Here is a 21,228-nt window from a genome sequence, read left to right on the forward strand (position 1 = left end):
TTTGCCATAAACATAAAAGTTCCCTGCTTCCTTCCGCCAAACAGATGGGTGGTTTGAAAGGAGGGGGGAGGAACTTTTGGCAGGGGTGTTGCCACAAAGCCCTGCATATTGTATTTATATTTTGTGATTTTAATGCGGCATTTTGTGGCTGCGGCTTCCTCTGTAAGTGTGTGTGTTTCTTTTTTAACACGTGCACTCAGCGAAAAATGATGCCATTTTTGTTGTCTGGCTTCATAAGTCTGTGGTTTTATTTGCTTTCTTATCATTATGATAACATCACAATGTGAAAATGTGTAAGTGTTGCAAAGCGAAAAGGGGCAGTAATAATGCACATGATTGATTAGTAAACCACATTTTGTCACGTGTATGTTGCACGACATTAGCAGCACATTTTTTATGACATAATTTTTGTGTTGTTCACCAGCTGAAAACACAAAAAACAACAGAAAAGAGGCACCCACAAAAAGGTGAAGCACCACCAGACAATCTGCATATGTGGTTACGGGGATTTAAGGATCCCGAGAATCCCGAAAACTCCCACGTAACTTCGATGACCCGGCAGGAGTTTGCAGGACGCTTGCCTTGGACTCTGGTTTTTCCCCCAGTTAACCTCCTCCCCCCCCCATTCCCCCTCTGAATTGTAATTACAAGGATGTAACCTAATGACACGCCGCTGCTTTTGGCCCACAACGCCCACTCGAAATATCCGTCAGATATGTAACATGTATATGTACATACATATATCCCCACCTACGAAATAGGAGAATCTGTGTTTTTTCGGCGTTTTTCTTGTGGCTTAAGTGGAAAATGTTGTACAACAAAAAAACAAAAATGGGAGTGAGAGGGCAAATGCAGGGAAGTACGAGGTAAGAGTATATCATTGCTGGATTTTTATGCGCTACCATGCGAAGGATGCCACAGGGTTTTATTTAAAAATTGCACATTACTCAGAATTTAAGAGGCGTGGCCAAGGTATAAATACCATTTAATGTGGCAGAAATAGTGCAGCGTTAAGCGAATTGAAAACAGGACAGCGGTGGCAGCGAATGATTTAATAATTCAACATTTTCGAGCGGCTTAAGACCGTGCGGTGATGGGGGAATTTCCAAGTGAAACGCAGCCAGGGTTAATGAAGATGGCGACGTTATACGCAGTAACCTCTGACCTCAGCCCGAATTCAAAAGCCTAACCTCTTCGTTTGCAGGCAGGCACAACACCTCATTAACACCCACCCATCGGGGAAAAACAAAAACGCGTCCCAACATCGCCAATTGCAGGTGTAATATTTCAATGTGCGTGGCGCCTTAACCCCCTACTGCCCCAGCAGTTGGCTAAATTTATACGCCGGCTTGGCTTTATGCTGCAATAAATACACTGCGCGCAGAGCTTTTCTTTGCTTGCTACAATATTCTAGATATTTCGAAATATTTATATAGATTTAGATGTTTGGATATTTCGAAATAATAATTTAGATATTATTTAGACTTCTTTTGATATTTCGAGATATTTATTTAGATATTTAGGTGTTTCGAAATATTTATTACGATTTATTTAGATATTTCGAGATAATTATTTTGATATTTAGAAGATTCGAAATATTTATTCAGATGTTTAGATATTTCGAAATATTTATTTAGATATTTTAAAATATTGGATTTTTAGATATTTTAAAATATTTATTTGGATATTTAGATATTTCATAATACTTATTTAGATATTTTATAATATTTATTTACATATTTCGATATATTTATTTGGATAGATACTTCGAAATATTTATGGTTTGTGTACGTGTTTTGTGGGACATTGTGTTTGTATTTTATTTATCACTCATAATTGCCATAGAGAGCTGCAAATTTTCTCGCAGTGCAGCAGTGCTCACAAGAAGGAGCAGGCGAGCTATGTGTTAGCAGTGTTAGAAAACAGGCTGGAAAGCAAAACCCGAATAGAAGCCCAAACACCAGGCCTTGTGGGTGTGTATTATCTTTTGAATTTATTACCTACAAATGTTATTTCTAGAACGTTAGACACCGCGTTAGCTGGAAGCTGAGTTGCAAGTTGCCAGTTTTATGCGCCCGCCTCATTAGGAACGCCCACCCGCCCACGCCCACGCCCACGCCCCGCACCGATGGAAAAACAAAAACTGAAGCCTGAAAAATACGCACAAACCGAAAAACAGAGCAGCAGCACAAAAAAACTAAAAGGAAATTGTGAAGGCAAGAAGGAAAGCGCCGAGCTAAAAACATCATTAAATTTATGAGAGACTTCGGCCTGGCAAAAGCACGTAAAACAGCTCGAAACAAAGCTGCTTTGGTTTCAAGGTGGTATATACATATACAAATATGTATATATATTCCGATATGGGACCTCAACTTTGGCATAATTATCCCAGGTGGTGCTTAGGCCAAAACTAAACATTTCACTGGTTTTCCGGAATTCAGCACAGGCGAAACTTTGGGCCGGGCAAAGAAAAGCGCGTAGAAATGAGCAAGAAATGTTGTATGTGTACGGCAGTGATTTCGACATTTTTTTGAGAGCATAATATATTTTTTAATATTTTTATTTAATTTATGTATTGATATTTAAGACGCCAATGCAATATAGTTGGTTATTTCAACTGGGCAGACAATGAGATTTAGGCATAGAATTAGGTATAGCATAATATGAAATATTATTGAAGAGGACAATGCAATATAGGTTTAGTATGTTTCTACTAGGTAGACAATGAGATTTATACATTTAATTAGATATATTCTAAATATTTTTATTTATATTATGGAATATTATTTTAGCGTACATTTCTACTAGGCAGACAATGCGATTGAAACATATCATTAAAAGTGGGTAGAAATAATCATATAATTAAATGTGGGTAAAGGGAATCATATAATTAAAAGTGGGTAAGAAGAATCTGCTGCTTGTCAGTTGGCTTTGGGCGCTCTTAACCCTTTTGGCTTAACCCAAAGGCAGCCGAAGGCCAAACTGTTGCATTTTCCACCCATCTTGCCTTTCCGGTCTTTGACATTCACAACAGTTTTTCCTGGCAGCAGGCGGTCGTGGGAAAGGTGAGGTGAGGGGTGGGGTGGGAGGAGGTCATGACAGTTAGTCATAGCATGTTTACCGAGTGGGTGGTGGGCGGTTAACACACACACACACACACATGCGAGAGCGAAAAGGGGTGAGCCTTTGGGTGGAAAAGCAAGACAGCGACAGCGACCATAATGGCGTCATAAAGATGATATCATAATTTCCTACTTTGCTTTCCTTTTTCCCCCATTATTGTGCGGTCTCCCTCACTACGCTGCCTGCTTTCCCTTTTCCCCGCTTTTCATTTGCTTTTCCCGCTATGCCCGCTTTTCCTGCTAACTGTTATTTGCTTTTTCCCCCGCACTTACAGTAGGCAATCGTTGTGGTGAAAACTAAGCTGAGAAAATCACTAAGACACATTTCAAAAATTTGCAGTTTTATTTGGGATCAACAATATACACTTAGCTATATTTTTTGTAAGTGTCAATGAATAAAATATTAAGGGTACAAAATAAGTCAGCTAAGAATTTTAGCTTGTCCAAATTTTAAGCCCTGCTTTTTAAACATTCTTAGAACCATTTTAGCTACATAGATATGTTCTTTACAACTAGGCAAATCGATGGAATTTTCACTGTGCCTTAGCAATTTTGCAGTTTTATTTTTGCCATTTATGTGCGCTGCTTGTTTAGCGTTTCTATTTGAATGGTGGCCAAACAATTCGTCAATATTTGTCAAGCCGTTTGGTCAAGGTGCCAGCACCGCCTTAACCCCCTAAAGCCCCAGTGCCGTGGCCACACTTAATGTGCTTGCTCAAATCGTTCCAGGAAATTGAGTGAGCTGCACTCCACGCAGCAAGGAAAAAAAATTAAATAGTAAAACACACAAAAAAATAAAAACGGCAATGGGGAAAAAAACGCAAGCGAAATAAATTCCCTTCGTTTGGAAAAATTATGAATAAATTTAATTTTATCAAGCGGCACACCAAGAAAAAGCGGAAATACTTTGTACAACTAAATGGAACATGCTCCCCCTACCGTAGAAAACAGGGGGAAAAATACATTGAGGTCCTGCAAAGGGGCAAAGAAAAGTGTAGTGGAAAGGGGTCCATCTTTCACTCCCCAAACTTAGAATCTATTTAAAGGGACTGTGAACATTCGCCTTAAGTGGCGGCTATAAAAAAGTATTGCGGAATCTGGAAATCTGGAATTCTGGAAATACGCTTCAGATCGCAACGAACGCGGAGTTTGCGTTTTTAATGGGCTCTACTGGGAAAGCGAATTTCCAGTTGCTAGTAAATACTTGCGGCTTAAAACACAATCCCCTCATTTTATTATTAATAAGAAAAAATGCAGAAATTATAATAGAAATGCAGAAATGTTTATACACTAAAATGTACATTTATTTAGTTATATTTGTATATTTGTTTAAACTCCCTTGTCAAACATTGTTGAAATCAGTTTAACCAAAAAATGTTGCAAAAAATGCCAAGCATTTAATTACCAATTAATGGGTGGCCAAGGGAAAGCTTTTACGACTCCTTCATTTAGGCCATATTTCGTGTTAACATTTAACGCACCCTAAAAGCCCCCCCCCCCAACCGCAAAATGGCCCCAACTTTAAGTTAATAAAATTTTATTTGCCTTTCATTTTCATTTACTTGAATTTTATTATTTTATTTTGATCATGCCGTTGGTTTTAAGACTGAAAGAGAGGGCCAGTAAGCCAAATTGACATGAAATCAAATGAAGAAATTTTTATGAAGCTATTAAAGCGAACAACAACAGAAACGGAAACGAATAAATAAATAAGAAACTGCAAGGACCTTCAAGGAGGAAAAATCCGGGGGAAAAACATATTTGAGGCAATTCGCGGAGAAAAGCGAAGGACGGAAATGGGAATCAAATCAAAGTAAAATTAAAAACCCATAAAAAAGCGCGCCTTAAGCCGGAAAAACAACACTGAAAACTGACGAGTGACAATATTAAATGGCCCAAGACAAAAGCGATACAATCTGGAAATTTGGTTACAGATTTTGCAGTCTAAAAAAGCTGGTTTCTTTGAACGCATAAATCTGAATTCTTTAAACGCACAAATCTGAATTCTTTAAACACACAAAGCTGAATTCTTTAAACACACAAAACTGGATTGTTTGAAGACACAAATCTGTATTTTTGAAACACACTTTTATTTTTCAGCCTACATCAACGTTAAGTTCAACATTATATGTGCAAGATTTAATTACAAGTACATTGTAGGCATATATTTAAGTAAAATGTGTTATATCATTAAACTTGCTAAGCTCTGAATGAATATATATAAACTTAGCGCCAACCGATAAGACTGTAAATGCATTCGATTAAATAGAGGCAAATATTTGACTAACATACTATGCCACTCGTAAACTCGCACATGTATCCAAATTCAGTTGGCAAATCCCCTGTGCCAAAACCGAAAGTTTCCCATGAAATTGCCACCAAAAATTTACATTAACCCCATGGAGTGTGAACGTAAATATGTGCGCCAGCACATATCTCTTTCAGAATAATTAAATGCTAAAGTAGTGCCAGACTCCTCGAGGCTTCAACGCTGACGCAGCGCATTGGGTTTTCCCCAGGAAAAGCGTGGAAGAGCGGGGCAAAAGCGGGGGGAAAAGTGTCAGCCTCGGTGGGGTTAAATGGCAAAAGAAACTGAAAAGGCACACACACTCAAATGAATTAAAATGCAATTGAAATATGGCAAATGGCATGCGTCGGTTGTCGAGAAAACGGCTTGAAAATCTGATGGTTGAAACATGTGAGGGAAATGCAACAAGCATACAGCATTCGATTCAAAGATGTCGCATTCAGCCCGAGCATATTGCATATATAATAATTCCGAAATGCTTTACTCTAAATGAAATGATGTTATTAAATATAATGTCTGATATAATATGTCATATACGTTTTCTTTTTGGGAAGACACAAATGTGGACACCAGTTTCAGTTTCACAAAATAAAATAAGCCAAAAGGATGAGAAGGCGGAAATTGAATCAACAAATCGATTTTCACTTACGATTTTTTTTGATTTTTTTGATTTATAAGTTTATTGCTTGACAGGCTGGAAACTAGTCGAATTAAAATGAAATGCTCGCCGTTCTTATAATAGAGTAACCATTATTGTTGCAAAAGTAATTACAAATATGAACTTTCACTGCAGCCACTTTAACAACGAGAAGGGCATTTGGATTCATTGATTAATTGTTTATAATTTATTAGCAGCTAAGCGCCCAGGCATTTACGTCTAATATTTCCCAGTAGTTACCCGTACCCAATCTATTATTCTATGGAGAGCTTATTAATATCGCACAAAAGACATCAATCAAATGGACAAATTGAAAATTATTTCACTGGATGGCAAAATTACAAAATAGCCAAGTATTGAAATATTGCCAAGATCATTTAATTATAAATTTGCGCATAATTAAAGAGCAACAATTGCGAGGACAATGATGTCTCGTCGTCACCGCTCACTCACCTGCCAACATCACGCTTTTCCGCCCACTTTTCCACCCTCTTTTCCACCCACTTTTCTACCCTCTTTTCCGCCTACTTTTCCACCCTCTATTCCGCCCACTTTTCTTCGGTCCGAGCCGACGTCTTAAGCTTCTAAAAACACTCCTTTGTGTCACTCTGGTATTTAACCTGAAGCTTTTGCCGCCAGTGGGTGGCTAATTGGAAATTTAAATGCCGCTCCAGCGCCCCCAGATGCTGGCACGCCCTCTTGCCGCCTACGTACCGCCCACGTACCGCCACTGCCGCTGCTGCTGCTGCTGCTGCTGTGGCAACGTCGCACGTCTAATTAAACGTGAAAATCCTTGACCTTTGAACCTTTTGGCCCAGAGGAAAAACCTCCAGCCAGCGGGGTCAAATCGACAGAACAGGAAGTGAAATATTTGCGTTGGCATTGCCTTGACAGTGTTTGTCTGTTCGCTGTGCACTGAGCGCAAAAGTATGTGGATCTTCACGGTACTCAGCTTGACTACATATTTACGTACATAGAGGGCACCCATTTTCGGGCAGTGTAGACAACCCTATGCCATGGTTTTCAGCGACAGCGACAGTGGCTCATCTCACAAACATGTTGGGGAAAAACATTTGCCATTGTTGTTCCAAGTGGCGGCGTCACTGGTGTTGCAGCAATTGTTGAAAACGCAATTTCGATACGGGTGTGTCGCCCTTCCGCGCCACGGCATCTTCCCCTCATCCCCTCACCTTTGTATTTTTGTATTTTTATTCTGATCCCCCCCGAACGAGCCACTCGAATCGCATTTCAGTTGGAGTGTGAATCATTTCCGTTCGCATTTGGTTCATTGCATGATTTTCACATTAAGACAGTCGCGAGGGGGCAGTCAGGGGTTAAGATCTTGGCAGGACCCTCGCTTGATTGTGTTTTCCTTAACTTCTTTTCGAGCGCAATTATTGACGTGTGCCCCCTGAAAAAAAGAATGAAAGAAACGCCAACAATGAGCGACTTACAACAGTCACGGTGCTTATTTTTCATTTCAACTCCATTGATACTTGAGCATTTTGCCTACCCTTTTCGACTTTTAAAAAGTTGACCCTGCCCGGTTGGATGATAAATGTGTAGGTTTATGCCAAATAAATGACTGCCGCTTATGGTGAAACTAGAATAGTTATTGAATTGCAAGTGCAGTGCATTCATGTCGTTGTGTTTAGTATCGTCAGTAAATACTAATGGATAGCACCAGGTCTGCTATGCTTTCCTCAATGACTCCCTCAATTCTACAGTTGGTATTATTTGCGCTCGAACGGCTTGAGTAGCATAATAATTGCCCTACTACTGGCGGCGGAAACGGAAGCGCTCATCACGCATCCCCCCTCCACATCGGCCCTTCTCCTTCGCACCCACTGTGGAGTGGAGAGCGTCCAAAAATAAAAAAAAAACAAGAACATTTTCGGCCTGACTAAATAGAAGTATCAACGCCGAAACTCAATTTTCAAACAAAACAAATATATCAAACGCAAATACAATAACATAATGGGCATCAGGCGCTAAGCACACAAAACTTTAATATTTAAAATGTTCTTTTGAAATACGAAATACAATACAAATACGAAATACAAAATACAAAAAGCAGAAGCTGTGAGCCAACAAATATGCACCAAAAAATGCATAAACCAACGGAAGTGCCAAGCATTACAGATTTTGTAGGCCACGATTTGAGGCTGTGTTACAGTGGAATAAATATCAAATATACATTTTATAGGTTTTTTATAGGGAATATCTTTTCAATAGTTATTACCCTAATTTGTGTACCAAAATTATGGGTAATTTGGCCAGAACTTTGAAAATAACCAACCAAATATGGAGTTTTATACCTCGTTAAGCTCGTAATTATATTGCCGTTTGAATGGCGTTCAAAAAAAAACATTTTAATTTTTGTTCATTTTCTGCAAAAAATCATGATGTTATCCTTTGTAAAAAAGCAAAAAAAATGGTCAAAAATATAATTTTGTAAATATGCTAGAATGTGATTAGGGTTGTTTAATTGGATCATTAGCTGCACAAAACAGTAAATATTATGGCTTTGTGACATTTTTTAGCCAAGTTATAATCAAATTACCCTACGTGGATATCGAATTTTTAAAAATAATTCTTTTGTTTTGTGTCTATCTTTTTCTTGGCATGGAAACTAAATACAAATTGGTTGTTTCCTTGACAATGACAGTAGTAACTGATAAAAAACAGTTTAATGCTTCAATAAGATAGTTTTCAATTCATTTGATGCCGTGTAAAGGAAATACTTCTGCGTTTTCGACTTGCTTGTACCACTGTACTTGAGGCGGCGCTTCCTTCCAATTTTCAGCTGTCATCGGCCACAAAATAACAAAAACAAGAGCGACTCGAACAACTGCAATCATAACAACACTAAAGAGGCAGAACACAAACAAAAGCGGCAACAACGTCGTAAAAGGGCAACCAAAAATGAAAAAAGGAAGCCACCAGAAGAAGGCAAGAAAGAATGAAATTGGGGGCGGAGAACTTAGCGGAGAATGATACAAGAATTCAAAGTCAAAACTGCTCGTATTCTTAATTTTCCGGAGTGCAGCAATTAGATTAAAGCTCCCGCTCACTCTCTCTCTCTTTCTCTGTCACCCACGAAAACCTTGCCTGGTGGGGATCGCATAGCAGCGCCTCTTTCCCCGCGTGTATACCCCTCTCTTTCAGCAGACAGCTTCCGTTGTTCCGCCCTCGATTATGCGGAAACAACTCGGAAGGCTCAAGTACAGTGAAGATGGCATGAATGGACCTTGTCTCTATGCAGCTTAAGCTTCATTTAAATTTGAATTTAATTTAAATGAATTTTAATTTCAAAATTCATTGATATCAGTTTTCATTGCCAAGCTAATTTCTTTATAATATTCTATATATAACCTGACATATTTCTGTATAATATTCGATATAGGTATTCATCATCATCCAAAGTTTTTTGTGATATTCGATAAAGTTTTTGATATATGTTTTCATCAGGGAAATTTTTTTCTAATATTCTTTATAATCCGTCGGCAATGCTACACATTGTTGTATATGTGCGTGTATTCCTAGTTCACTGTACCATTCATCTGCGGCTCATTGGCATTTGAAGCGTCTCGTGTTTCCGTTGCCCATCTCTCTCTGCGCATTTAGCCCCCTCTCTTTCTCTTGCTGTGCCTCTGTCTAAAGTCGTTTGTCGTTTCCACTAAGTAAGTAATCCCGATAAATAAGAGAAAGAGGCGACCGAGCGCCAAACGAGCATCCAAAATCCCAGGAAATATGCACAAAAATGTACATAAATTCGTTTGCCGTGGGGAGGAGTGGGGAAGGGGGGCTGTACAAACTGATCCACATGGACACGTGTGTCCCGCTCGGCAACACGGCGCCCCGTCCCTGTCGCACCGCCCAGGACTTCGTATGGCCCTCTCGCTCGACATACCGCTCAACTACCTCATCTGCCGTTCTTGGCCATTCATTCCCATTCATTCAACGCTTCATTGCTGCGGTAATTGCTTCCAAATGCTTAAACGCTTGCATTGTTGTTGTTCCCCCGACACACTGAGCGAAATTCAGGTGCAGCCCGTACTCCAATTTTTCGTAACACATTTCTTTACACTTTCAGGCAGCAAAGCATATATAGATAAAACGCACTTTACCCTTTGCTAGATCTTGAAATGCAAATTGAAGTGCCGTTTCTCGCAGTGCAGCCCGATTTCTTGGTGTGTCGTCCCCACTCAGCACTATCTCTGCCGACTCCCAGTTTTCGGTTTCAAGTTGGGATGTCCAACATGTGTCGTCGTCATTGATTTGTTGTTGATGGGCATGCGACGGCTGCTGAGCTGTGCGAGTGCGACGGGGCGATGGGGGGGCGATGGACCGGCACATCGGCTGTCTCCCTCTATTGACATTCGTCTGTCACAACCGAGAAATCAAAATCGAACAAAAAAAAATGGAAAAAAAATGGAAAAAAAATGGAAAAAATGAAAAGCAAAACGAGATATCTGGCCCAAAAATTTCCCAAAGACGCCCCCCTTTTTTCGGTTCGTGTGGATTCATTTTTTCTAAGTTTTTTTTAGTTTTTTTTTTTTTTTTTTTTTGGTAGGCGTTACTCGTAAATTTTTGTAGAAAAACATTTCGCACCAACGGAGATAAAAACGCAGGGCACTGCACGAATGCGGCTATTTAGCTGCATTTATCGTATATTATGCTTGCTCTACTCGAATATATGTACCTTTTTGTACTTAAATTGTTTCATGTTTTAAAATGTCAAGCCAAGATAAAAGATAAAAGTAGCACTGACCCAAAACCGATTTAAAAGTAAAGAGTTTGTGAAGAAGTGCGTGGTGGGTGGGTCGGCGGTGGGCGTATGGAAAGTTCTCAGTTGCATTCTGGGCCAGCTTTTAATTATGGGCCTGGCCTTTGTTGTAAACATCTGTTGTGCCTTCTTCACATTACCTCCTTTTTCCACTCACATGCTGTTTTTTTGCATGCGCATTTTATTTAAATTTTTAACCTCATTCCCAATCGCAGGGGAAAAATGAAAGAGAGAAAGAGCAGCGTGAATTGTCAATAGTTCTTCGAACTGGAAAAACTGGCGTAAGGGGGAAAACGCTTTTCCAGTGCTTTGTCACGAGATCACAGTGGAAACTCGGATGCTGCCAGCAGAAGAACTACAAATATATTTCTGTATATATTTTTACAAAATGTTTAAGAATTTTAACAAAGCCTACAAATTGATCCATGTAACATACGACCTACATATCATTATACATTTAATTATGAATTTAATAATACATTTAATTAAACATTTAATTATACATTTAATTATAAATGTAATAATACATTTAATTATACATAATAATTTAAATTTAAATTTAAAAATAATAATAACATTCATTAAATATTTTTAATATTCTGATTGCCACTGTGTTTTCGCAGCATTTGGGTGACCCATTCGCCGGTGGAAATGGAAGTGGCAGTGGGTCTCTTGGGTTTGTCTTATCAATGTCAAGAGTTCGCCTTCCCATATAACACTTTACCACCCATATATGACTCCACCTGGATACAGTCGCGTTCAAGCTATTAGCATAACAATGCAACTAATATGTAAGTCAATATGTTTCATAAAGTCAAGCTAAAATCATCTGTGAAATACTTATAACTCGAATTACGTGGGTTACCTGGAAAATTCATAATGTTTGTCGTTGGTTATAGGTTTTAATGTTTCTGTATATTTGTAGTTATATAGTAGTTATATATGGTATATTTATAGTTTTACACACACACTTCAATGTGGGGCATGCTGTTGGCGCTGTCACTTTTGTGTGGCACTTCCGCTTTTATTTTATGTTTTTTTTTTCCATTTTTTTTGTTTGGTTTGGAGCTGCATCTGCTGGCCACCAATCAAGATTTTAATGCGTCGGGCCCGATGGCTAATTTATGCCGGGCTATAATATCACTTAAGCCAACCCCCCTTGATATCTTCGCATACAGGAGGCCCCCCCAAAAACGAACAAAAAAAAAAACGCTGAGCTGTTACCAAAAACAGAACTGTTATATCCTTAACATTGCAGACGACAGCCGACGACGACCTGGTTTTAAGGCACGAGGCTGCCTTCGTTGCACTTCGTTTAAATTTAGTACAGCATGCTAGCAACAGACTGTGAGTGAGAGAGTGAGAGGGAGAGAGAGTGAGAGAGAGAGAGGGAGCAACGCTCGGGTATTTTATTTTTAGCAGGCAATACGGCACGCGAACTCCACTTTTTGGGAACACTTTTCCCATGCTGTATGGCTGCGCGAAGAGGGGATGGGGGGGTATGGGATCCCAAACGGGAACAGTTTTTCCCCTCCCCCCTGAGGAGCATTTCACATTGTTTTTGCATGCGCGTGTGCCTCTGTTAACGCCGACGTCGACGCCGGCAGCGGACGCAGCAGCAGCGAGGGCCAAAGAGCGATTTTCCTATAACAAGTTTTTAGTACGTGTTCCGATGTCGAGTAATTCGGTTGCGTGACGCTCGCAGCAACAAAAAGCCATCGATACAACAACAATAATAATAATAATAACAACAACAACAACAGCAGCAGCAGCAAACACAACAAAAATATTTTAAATTATAAAACAGCCAACCAAACAAATACTGCAATCATCACCATACGAAATAAACAACTAATGCCAGTAAACAAAATTTTTTGAAAGTGCAATCTATGTGTTTGTTCCTAGAATTATTCAAGTCTCCTAATATAAGTCGGAAGAAACCATGCCGAAGAATCGCAAAATAAAGTCTTTAAGATATCTACGAAAATTCTAGAAAAAAATAAATAAATTACTAATAAAAATCCGCAATAAATCTCAACGTAACAAAAAAAAATAATTACTTTTTTTTGTTATTGTGTGTGCCAGTGTTATATTGTGTGTGTGTTGGCCAACTTCCTGTGCAACCGGTCTGCAAAAGCGAAATATCCAGCCCATTCATTCAGCATCCGACGCAAGTTGCACCTGCAACAAAAAAATCTACAAAAAAAAAAAAAATACGCCATACAACTAAAAGAAAAAAAGGAAGGAGAAGCATTTTCTAGACGTAGAAGTTGGCGACATAAACCCGTTTTTTGAGTGGGGGAAACAGCAGCGCCTCCAAGGCCAAACACGATATCCACTTGGTCACAACAAAAAAAAATACAAAAAACAAAAACACCTCGCAGGACCGCAAAAAACAAAACTGAGAAAAAATAAAATAACACAGCAGCGAGCAACTTTCCACATTTTTCCTGGGCATTTTCCTTTATGGTAAGTCGCGTTTAAAGCACTTAAGTGATATGCCAAGACTTAAGCAATATGTGGTATATGGAATATGTTAAATAAGCCCGCTAGAAAGATTTCTTCAATTTAAATGCACTAAGCTATATAGTATTATATTATTTAAACTTACATTTTAAAGCACACACACACACACACACAAAACCTGTGGACTTAGTTGAAACACTTTTAGTTCTAACGTTATACAATTCCTTTAAGGAGCTCTCACAATGTTTGCTTTATGTGCGAACGGGTAAACTTGGGCAAGCCCCGAGGGCCTGGCAAGGGTTAAGAGGTCTGAGCTCGGCTCGAGGACTTTTACTCAAGACCGAAAAATGTTACTACTTCATATTTGATGCAGCTAAGTATGCTATGCTTTATTTCCAACCCCACACCCCCCCTCCACATTTTCCCCTGCGAGCTTTTCCTTTTGTTTATCTTGCATTTAAGGCGCTGTTGCTTGAGTGCAAGTGAAATCCAAGCCCGGCCAATCATCAGTCGCTCCATCCAATCATACATCTAAACATTCACACAACCATCCATCCAACCATCCATGCAGCCATCCAACCATCCATCCATCCATCAATCAATCAATCAATGCAAAGTGACTTGGAACTTTTGTTTTTTTCTATGCTACATGGCGAAAATGTTGCAGGTCAATTAGGAGAGGCGCCCACCTCATAAGTGTGTTAAAAAGAAACGAAAGCTAGGTGGTTGTGCGTTTTTGCCGTGGGTGAGAGGTCAAATTCCGCTTCCGGACTGCGCTAATGGAATGACCACAAATGCCAGACTTCCACCACTCAGCAAACTCACTTGGCTGTGCTGGCTTACAGCGGCTATTTATGCTGATTTAATATGCATAATTATTCAGTGGCTTCTTTTTTCCCCATTTAACGCTAATTAAATAGTTTGACATCTCTTTGTAGCATGTTCACTTCTGCGCTAAATATAATACATATTCGAGCACTATTATAACTTACAGTTCAAATTGTGTAAGTGTTGCTATTCTTAAAATTATAATTATTTTGAAATATTTCCAACTATCAACCATTTTCCAACCATCCATAGTTCTGTTTGTGGAACGAAAAAAGTTCGAAGCTGAATGGCAAAAAAAAAAGCGGAGACAAACTCTTTGTGGCTTGAACTCGGACAGCTTGGGATTTGATTTGGTTTAGATTCTCGTGCAATTTAATTGTAGTTTGCGAGCGATTCGCTTGAAAGTCGGTGGAAAACCCCCTTCCGAGTTTCCCACTCCATTAACTTTTAGCCAATTGCCAAAAATGACAAAAGACAACAGCAACGACAAAAAAAAAAAAAACACAAACCTCGTTTGCCAATCAAATTCTTCAAGTGAAGACCACAACAAAGCAACTGGCGAGGAAGAACGGGTAATAGCGACAACAAAAAAGAGGGGGAGGGGTGGGGAGTATTCGGAAAAATGTGGGTGAAAAACCTCAACAAACCAGACCAAAAATATTTCTCTTTTTTTTGGTGTTTCACTTATTTTTTTCTGCGTTCTTTGAGTCATAAAATTTCGGATTTTTTTTCAAGTCGAAACTTTTCTAATCAAATTAAGAGTAAGGCGGCCGTGGGCGGCGAGGGCGTGGCAGTGTGATGCTGTGAAAGTGAAAATTATCTAAGTCAATTTAAAGTCGACCGAGATATTTAGTGTACAGTGCAGCTCAACAACTTTGAGCCAGTTTCGTTAGCATTTTTATAAAAATAAGGTAAAATACGAAGTATAATAACTACTTGGACTTTAAAAAAAAGCGCAAAAACATGCAGTTGACTTTAATAATCGAGAGTACAAAAAATGTAGAACAATAAATCCAGCGCCATGGCAAATGGAATCCGTAAAAGTGCACACAACTTCACAGACTTCTCAACTCTGATCCCTTGCCAGTGATTTAACGACGTGAAACGCACTGTGCTGCCCCCATAAAAATGTTCATCATCATTTGTTGCTTCGCCCAACTGCAAATGGGCAAAAGTTTACACATCTCAATGACCTTGGGTACCAGAAACGGCACCCCCACCGTCAAAAAAAAAGAAAAGAAAAAACAACATATTTATTTATAAATACGATGCGAAAAGCGGAGCGGGAAAAAATAGAAAAGTTTGCTGCATAAAACTGAATTACCGGAAATTGGCCAACAAAATAAAAGGGAAATAAACGGCAATGCGAAAAAATGCTGGAAGCCCTTGGTTTTTGGCCAAAAGTAGGTGGCCAAAATGGAGAAAGGAAACGGAAAAGTTTTTTTTTTTTTTTACCTACTTTCAAAAGCGGGAAGAAGCTTGGCAAAAGTGAAAAAATACTCACGCGCATAGGTACATATATAAATACATAATATACATATACAAGAAACTAGTGCAAAACTTTGCACCAAAAGTACGATTGCTCGAAATCACCCTTTAAAAATGCAGATTTTAAGAGTTAGCAAACAAGTAACGATGGGTATTTATGCAAAAAGCTAATTATTAAAGAGTGCATTAAGTGGCATAACTAAATACAAATATAAGTAGGATTTAGATTGGGTTCTATGCAAAAGTAGTATGAAGAAATAAGCTATGAAATTATGTGTTTAATTTCTGCGGGCCCAAAAATGTGCGCCATAATTTCAGCATTTTCTTGAAATTTCATTTAAATTTGCTTGCCTTTTTGCGGCTCCTGATGCTTTTTGTTGTAATTGCAAGTGCGCCACTTGCTTTTGACACCTGCTTTTCATTCGATGGCTTTCCAGGGGGGTGTGGAAATTGTGGAGGAGGGGGTAGGTCATTTATTATGGCCAGCTTCTTGGCTTTTCCGAAAAACCCACTCCACTCGCCCATTTTTCCTTTGACTTGCTCTCTCTCTCTCTCTCTCTCTCGCTTTCTTTCTCGTTCTCACACTTTTTTGCTGTTGCTGTCGCCGTTTGTAATTGACATGAAAATTTAATACCATAATTTTATTTTGCACTTGGCCTACACACCACGCCCACCAAACACCACCCACCGCCCATCGCCCACGAACGCCTGGTGTTTGCCTTTGTGCTTTTTTAGATTAGAAAAGTTTGCGTCCTTGTTTGTAATTTTTTATTTTTATTTTATGTATACATTTAGGTTGCTCTTTTTCCCTTGTTTTTCTACGCCTATGCAGGCCGGAGCTGTGAAAAGGGCAAAGTTTTCGTTCAGCACTTGAGTTTTTAAAGTGGACAAAAACTGCAGTATTCCGTTTTTCCTGCGCATTTTCCTAGCTTTTCGAATATTCTCCGAGATCGTTCGATTTCTATTGAATTTGAATTTACTTCACTTGAATTGTGCCCGTTTTATAATTTGTTCAAACATGCCACCATATTTTACCATTTAAAAACATACTATTAACATAGTATTTAACCATTTAAAAACATACCATTAACATAGTATTTAACTATATAAAAACTATAACATAGTAAATTACCATTTATATACCGTAAAATAGTAAATTACCATTTATGTACTGTAAAATAGTAAATTACCATTTAAAAAATATAAAAGAGTAAATTACCATTTAAAAACTATAAGATATTCAAAACCATTTAAAAACTAAATGGATATTCAAAAAAATTCCTCATTTTTGTGCCACCCAAACGAGAAATATTCTTACTTAGCCAACTTGATTATGATTAAAGCCACATCGCCTGGCAAAAGAGGGCTACAATTGAGCTGCGATTGAGTTGAGCTCGTCTCACTTTGGTTAATTTTCGTATATTTGCTGGGGGAGCATTTTCATTTCGCTATGCCGTTGTGCAAATGCTCCACTGTTTTTCCTTTTTTGTTTCGGCAGGCTTTACTTTCCTGATTTTTGGTATGTTTTTTATATGTGTTTCTTCTGGTTTTTTTATTGCCTGAAGTTTGTGCCTCCATTTGAGCAGAAAATCGCGTCGCTTGCTGCCGGCGCTTTCTGCATTTGAATGACCTGGCAGCGAGAGAGCATGCTTAATAATTCAATTCATAGGCCCAGTCACGAGAAGGAGTCACGGCATACAAAACAAGTGGAAAAAGCAAGCAAATACATATATATATCTCCTACATAAAACAGAAAAAAGGAAAAAACAAAACAGAAGTAAAAGGCCGGCACTGAAAGAAGTTGACAGCACTCATCCTTCGTTATCCCTGAAGGGTCCTGGCATCCTTAAACGGAGTGACACCCGTCCAGGAAGTCCGGTTGTTCTGCCCTTGTCCATTTCACCTCCACATTAGAGGCAAACAAAATGGTGAAACAAAAAATTATTTTCTTTCTGTTTGCCTTCATTTGCATATACAATTTTGTATACAACAAGCCAACAAGCGTTTATTTGCCAACATCCCATGTTCCACGTCCCATGTCCATCTTAAGGACATACCAACCAATATAGCAACAAAATGGTGCCCAAAAAGTGGAAAAACCTGTGCTGCAAAGTGTTTCGAAAACCAAACTTCTCGATCGTAAGCAACCTGAGCAATATCTAATATCTAATATCAGATATCGAAAGGAAACATCTTGATTGAGAGCTGACCAGGAAAAAAAAACCAACCACTTTTGAATAAACATTGAGCAATGCCTAAATGTGTTAGAAACTCGTTACATAAATATTTCAACTTACTCCAAACTGTATCTTTTATCATTTTTTGGTACACTACTCATATATTTTTTAGGCTCACCACACGACTGACTTGTGTGCATGTTTGTGTGCCAGACAAACATGGGGGTGGTGGAAAATGAAGCGCCCCACTTCCGGAAAATTCTTGCTCATTTGTAGCTGGGAAATTGCTTTGGCTTGCAGGCTGGCCGAAATTTAATTTGCCTAAAATTGTTAAATGAAGCCAAACTTCAGACGCAGACAGGCAAACACACACAGGCACACACAACCCAGCTCAGCTTGTACTTATGCTTTGTTAATTTAGTTATGCCCAAGTATTAAAAAGAGATTTTTGAGCTCATTGAGCTTCACGCAGAGCCAGTAAAACCAGCAAAACCAGCTAACTTTTCCCCCTCATATTTTGCCATGTTTCGTGGCCAAAGTTTCATTGATAGTAATGCGCGAAAATACAGAATTCGTTGCAGGCAACTAGAAAAGTACGAAAAGGGGCTCACTATATATTAGCTACAAACGTAAGGTATAAATAAAACATTTCATTTTATCTAGTACAAATCCGATACTTCGATAGCATCTTTACTTTTTCACTAAAGATGCAACCGTTCGGTGTTGAAAATGTTTGAAAAGAAAACTGCTGAATACTTACAACACTACGGTGATTGAAACTAATCATTTGTCCATATCAAATTAATACACTTGGCGAAAAGCAGCGCTGCCTTGATTAAAGTATGCAAGTGAAGGGGCGAAAAGGAACATAGCCTTCGAGGGGCCAGTCAAAAGCTGGAAAATGGTGAGAAAAATAGTAAATGGTGCTGGGCCAACCCGTTGACTATCCAATCACTTACTCTACGCTCATTCATTCATTCCCTCATTCATTCATTTCGTACTCAAACTCGGACTCTCGGGTCGACTTTGCATTTAAATCAATTTAAGCGTTTTACAGTCAGTTGAACCTTTTGTGCTTCATGTCATGTGCACACCGACACACACACACACACCCGCACACCCGCACACAGGAAAACCCACAGGCATAGAAACGGAAAAATGAAAAGGGTAATGTGGGAGGTGGGAAAGTGAATGGGTGCTTCCAAACTGCACAGCAAAGTCGACCGCAAAACTAGAGATGGCTTCAAGAAAACGAAAAACGTTTAGGATTGGAATTTTTGGTTTCAAACATTTAGCTAACTAATAATACAAGCATTTTTATTGAATTTCCAACAGTATGTACAGTAAATATTCGATAAAAAGAAGTAGCAATAGCAATGTGTGTCTGCAACTCACGACTAGTAACTCCCGATCGAATAATATGCTTATAGATTGCTGATTGTTATGCAACTGGTGGACTAGGATATTCAGCGAAAGTCGGTCGATTCGCTTGGTAAGCTTATCACGTGCTCATCTCTAGAAAGAGATGAGATGGCTGGGTAGTGGAAGAAAGAGATGGCTCTGCAAAAAGAAGAACGAGATGGGCAAAAGTAAGAAAGAGATGGCTAGCAAATTATGCAGACACTTAAATATGCCATAAAATTATTCGAATTCTGCATCAATTCTTTGCATTCGTATACGTATTCCAACGTTCCGATGCCGACCCCTTTTATTTTTGCTCTTGTTTATAACTCGAATTTTATTTCTTTTTGCCCAATTCACAGAACAACAAAAAAATGTGTAAAGGCTTGTGTCTACACTTGCAGGATTCTTTTCCATTGGCAGCAAAACTAAAAGTTCATTGGGTCGTTAAAGGTGGCTAGAAAACTCAAAGATCTAACAACACTTATGCAGCTAAAGGGGATTGTTTAAACCTTTCAAAAAAATAAAGTAGTAAAAGCGTAGAAAGTATCTTATTTAGTAACTTCGCAATGTGCCAAGCAAATGGCAACTGAAATTCTGCTGTTTAAGCGATTTAAAACGATGATTTTTTCTGCTGCGGCACGGGGCAGTGATGATGATGATGATTATTATTATTTTTCCTGGCACCGCTACTTTTGTTAAACCCAAACAAGCGTGTGAAAATTGCAGCTGTGTAGGAACGCGAAACAGGATGCAGGACACAATGGTGTGTGTGTGTGTCTGTGTGTGTGCGTGTGTGTGCGTGTGTGTGCGTTGTGCTGGCAACAATTGTCACAATTGTTAAAAATTTATAATGATACTGCGAACTTTTTATGGCCGTCTGGGCACTCGTGTAAAATATTAAGGCAGCCGGCACTAACAAATTTGTGAAAACATTTATTCACTCCGTATTATGTGCACTATTTGTTGTTTTTTTTTTAATGTTTCTTTTTTGTGCAAAATTAAATACAAATGCAATTTTTACAGTCGCACTGTGTCAACACTCGCTGTGCAAAATGCTGTCTCTTTTCCTTTTTAATTCGCTACGCTATGTTTCGTTTTAATGAATTTGTATATTTATATGTTAAACACATTTCACTGCCGCAAAATAATGGCAACAAAAAACGAGCGAAAAAACGGTAACAAAAAGAAGGCAAATGATAATGAGTGGCAGTGGGAGTGGCAGCAAAAAACGAGTTAGCTGCACAAACAGGTTGAGTTTTAAGAAAATTACCCATTATTTTGCAGCATAATAAATACGCGCACTTAAACAAATGATTTGTTTATTCTACCTAAAGCTAAAAATAAAGTGTGCCAAACAAAAAAGCCAAAATAGTAACAACACATTCATAACCGCCGAAAATCAATTGATATGCATGCCAATTCCAATTGACCACAATTGAAACGATTAGCAATCCCTCAACACCTTTTTCCCCTAATTGCATTCCCTGTAATTTGTCACAAATTGCGAGTGCCCAAAACAACAATTAATTGAAAATGTGAAATAAAAAAACAACTTAAACTTTAATGGGCGTTTATTAATGGCAAGCCCGGCATAAATGTGCTGATTATATTTGCGTAGCAACGAAAAATATTCTAACTTGGGCTTATGGCGATTTGGCGATTTTGATCGCGCACAATTTGCGATGATTAATGCGAACAATGGGTAAAAGCGGCGAAATGTTGTGCGGTGGGGCATCAAATTGAAAACGCAATAAAACACTCAATTTATTTAAATTGCATGCGATTGACAATTCGCACAATTGAGCGCAGATGCACTCGAAGAAAAGGTTAGCGAGAATGGCGTGTTATTCGAGCTGATTCATCGATAAGCCAATAAATGCGTATGAAATGAAGCTTTTAAGTACTAATTTTTTGGCAACAATTTTATAGCATACTTTATAGCGCTTGTGATTTCAAATAACTAGAATTGTTTGGGAATATTTGGCTTG

The 21,228-nt window shown here is 38.7% G+C and overlaps 1 protein-coding gene across 2 annotated transcripts in view; it reads left to right on the forward strand.

Annotated features, from left to right (window-relative positions):
• Positions 1 to 21,228, forward strand: part of LOC6549759 (irregular chiasm C-roughest protein) — a 57,624-nt gene that overhangs the window by 8,485 nt on the left and 27,911 nt on the right. The window contains exons 4-5 of one of the 2 annotated variants that reach the window (XM_026982490.1): positions 11,501 to 11,668; positions 12,963 to 13,346. The gene's annotated coding sequence lies outside the window, so the exon portion shown is untranslated. Of the gene's footprint in view, positions 1 to 11,500; positions 11,669 to 12,534; positions 13,347 to 21,228 lie in introns of those variants that run through there. The other variant, XM_001976742.3, reaches the window with a different exon arrangement.

The sequence above is a fragment of the Drosophila erecta genome, unplaced genomic scaffold (genome assembly GCF_003286155.1).
Source record: "Drosophila erecta strain 14021-0224.00,06,07 unplaced genomic scaffold, DereRS2 tig00000126-arrow-pilon, whole genome shotgun sequence".
Taxonomy (NCBI): Eukaryota; Metazoa; Arthropoda; class Insecta; order Diptera; family Drosophilidae; genus Drosophila; species Drosophila erecta.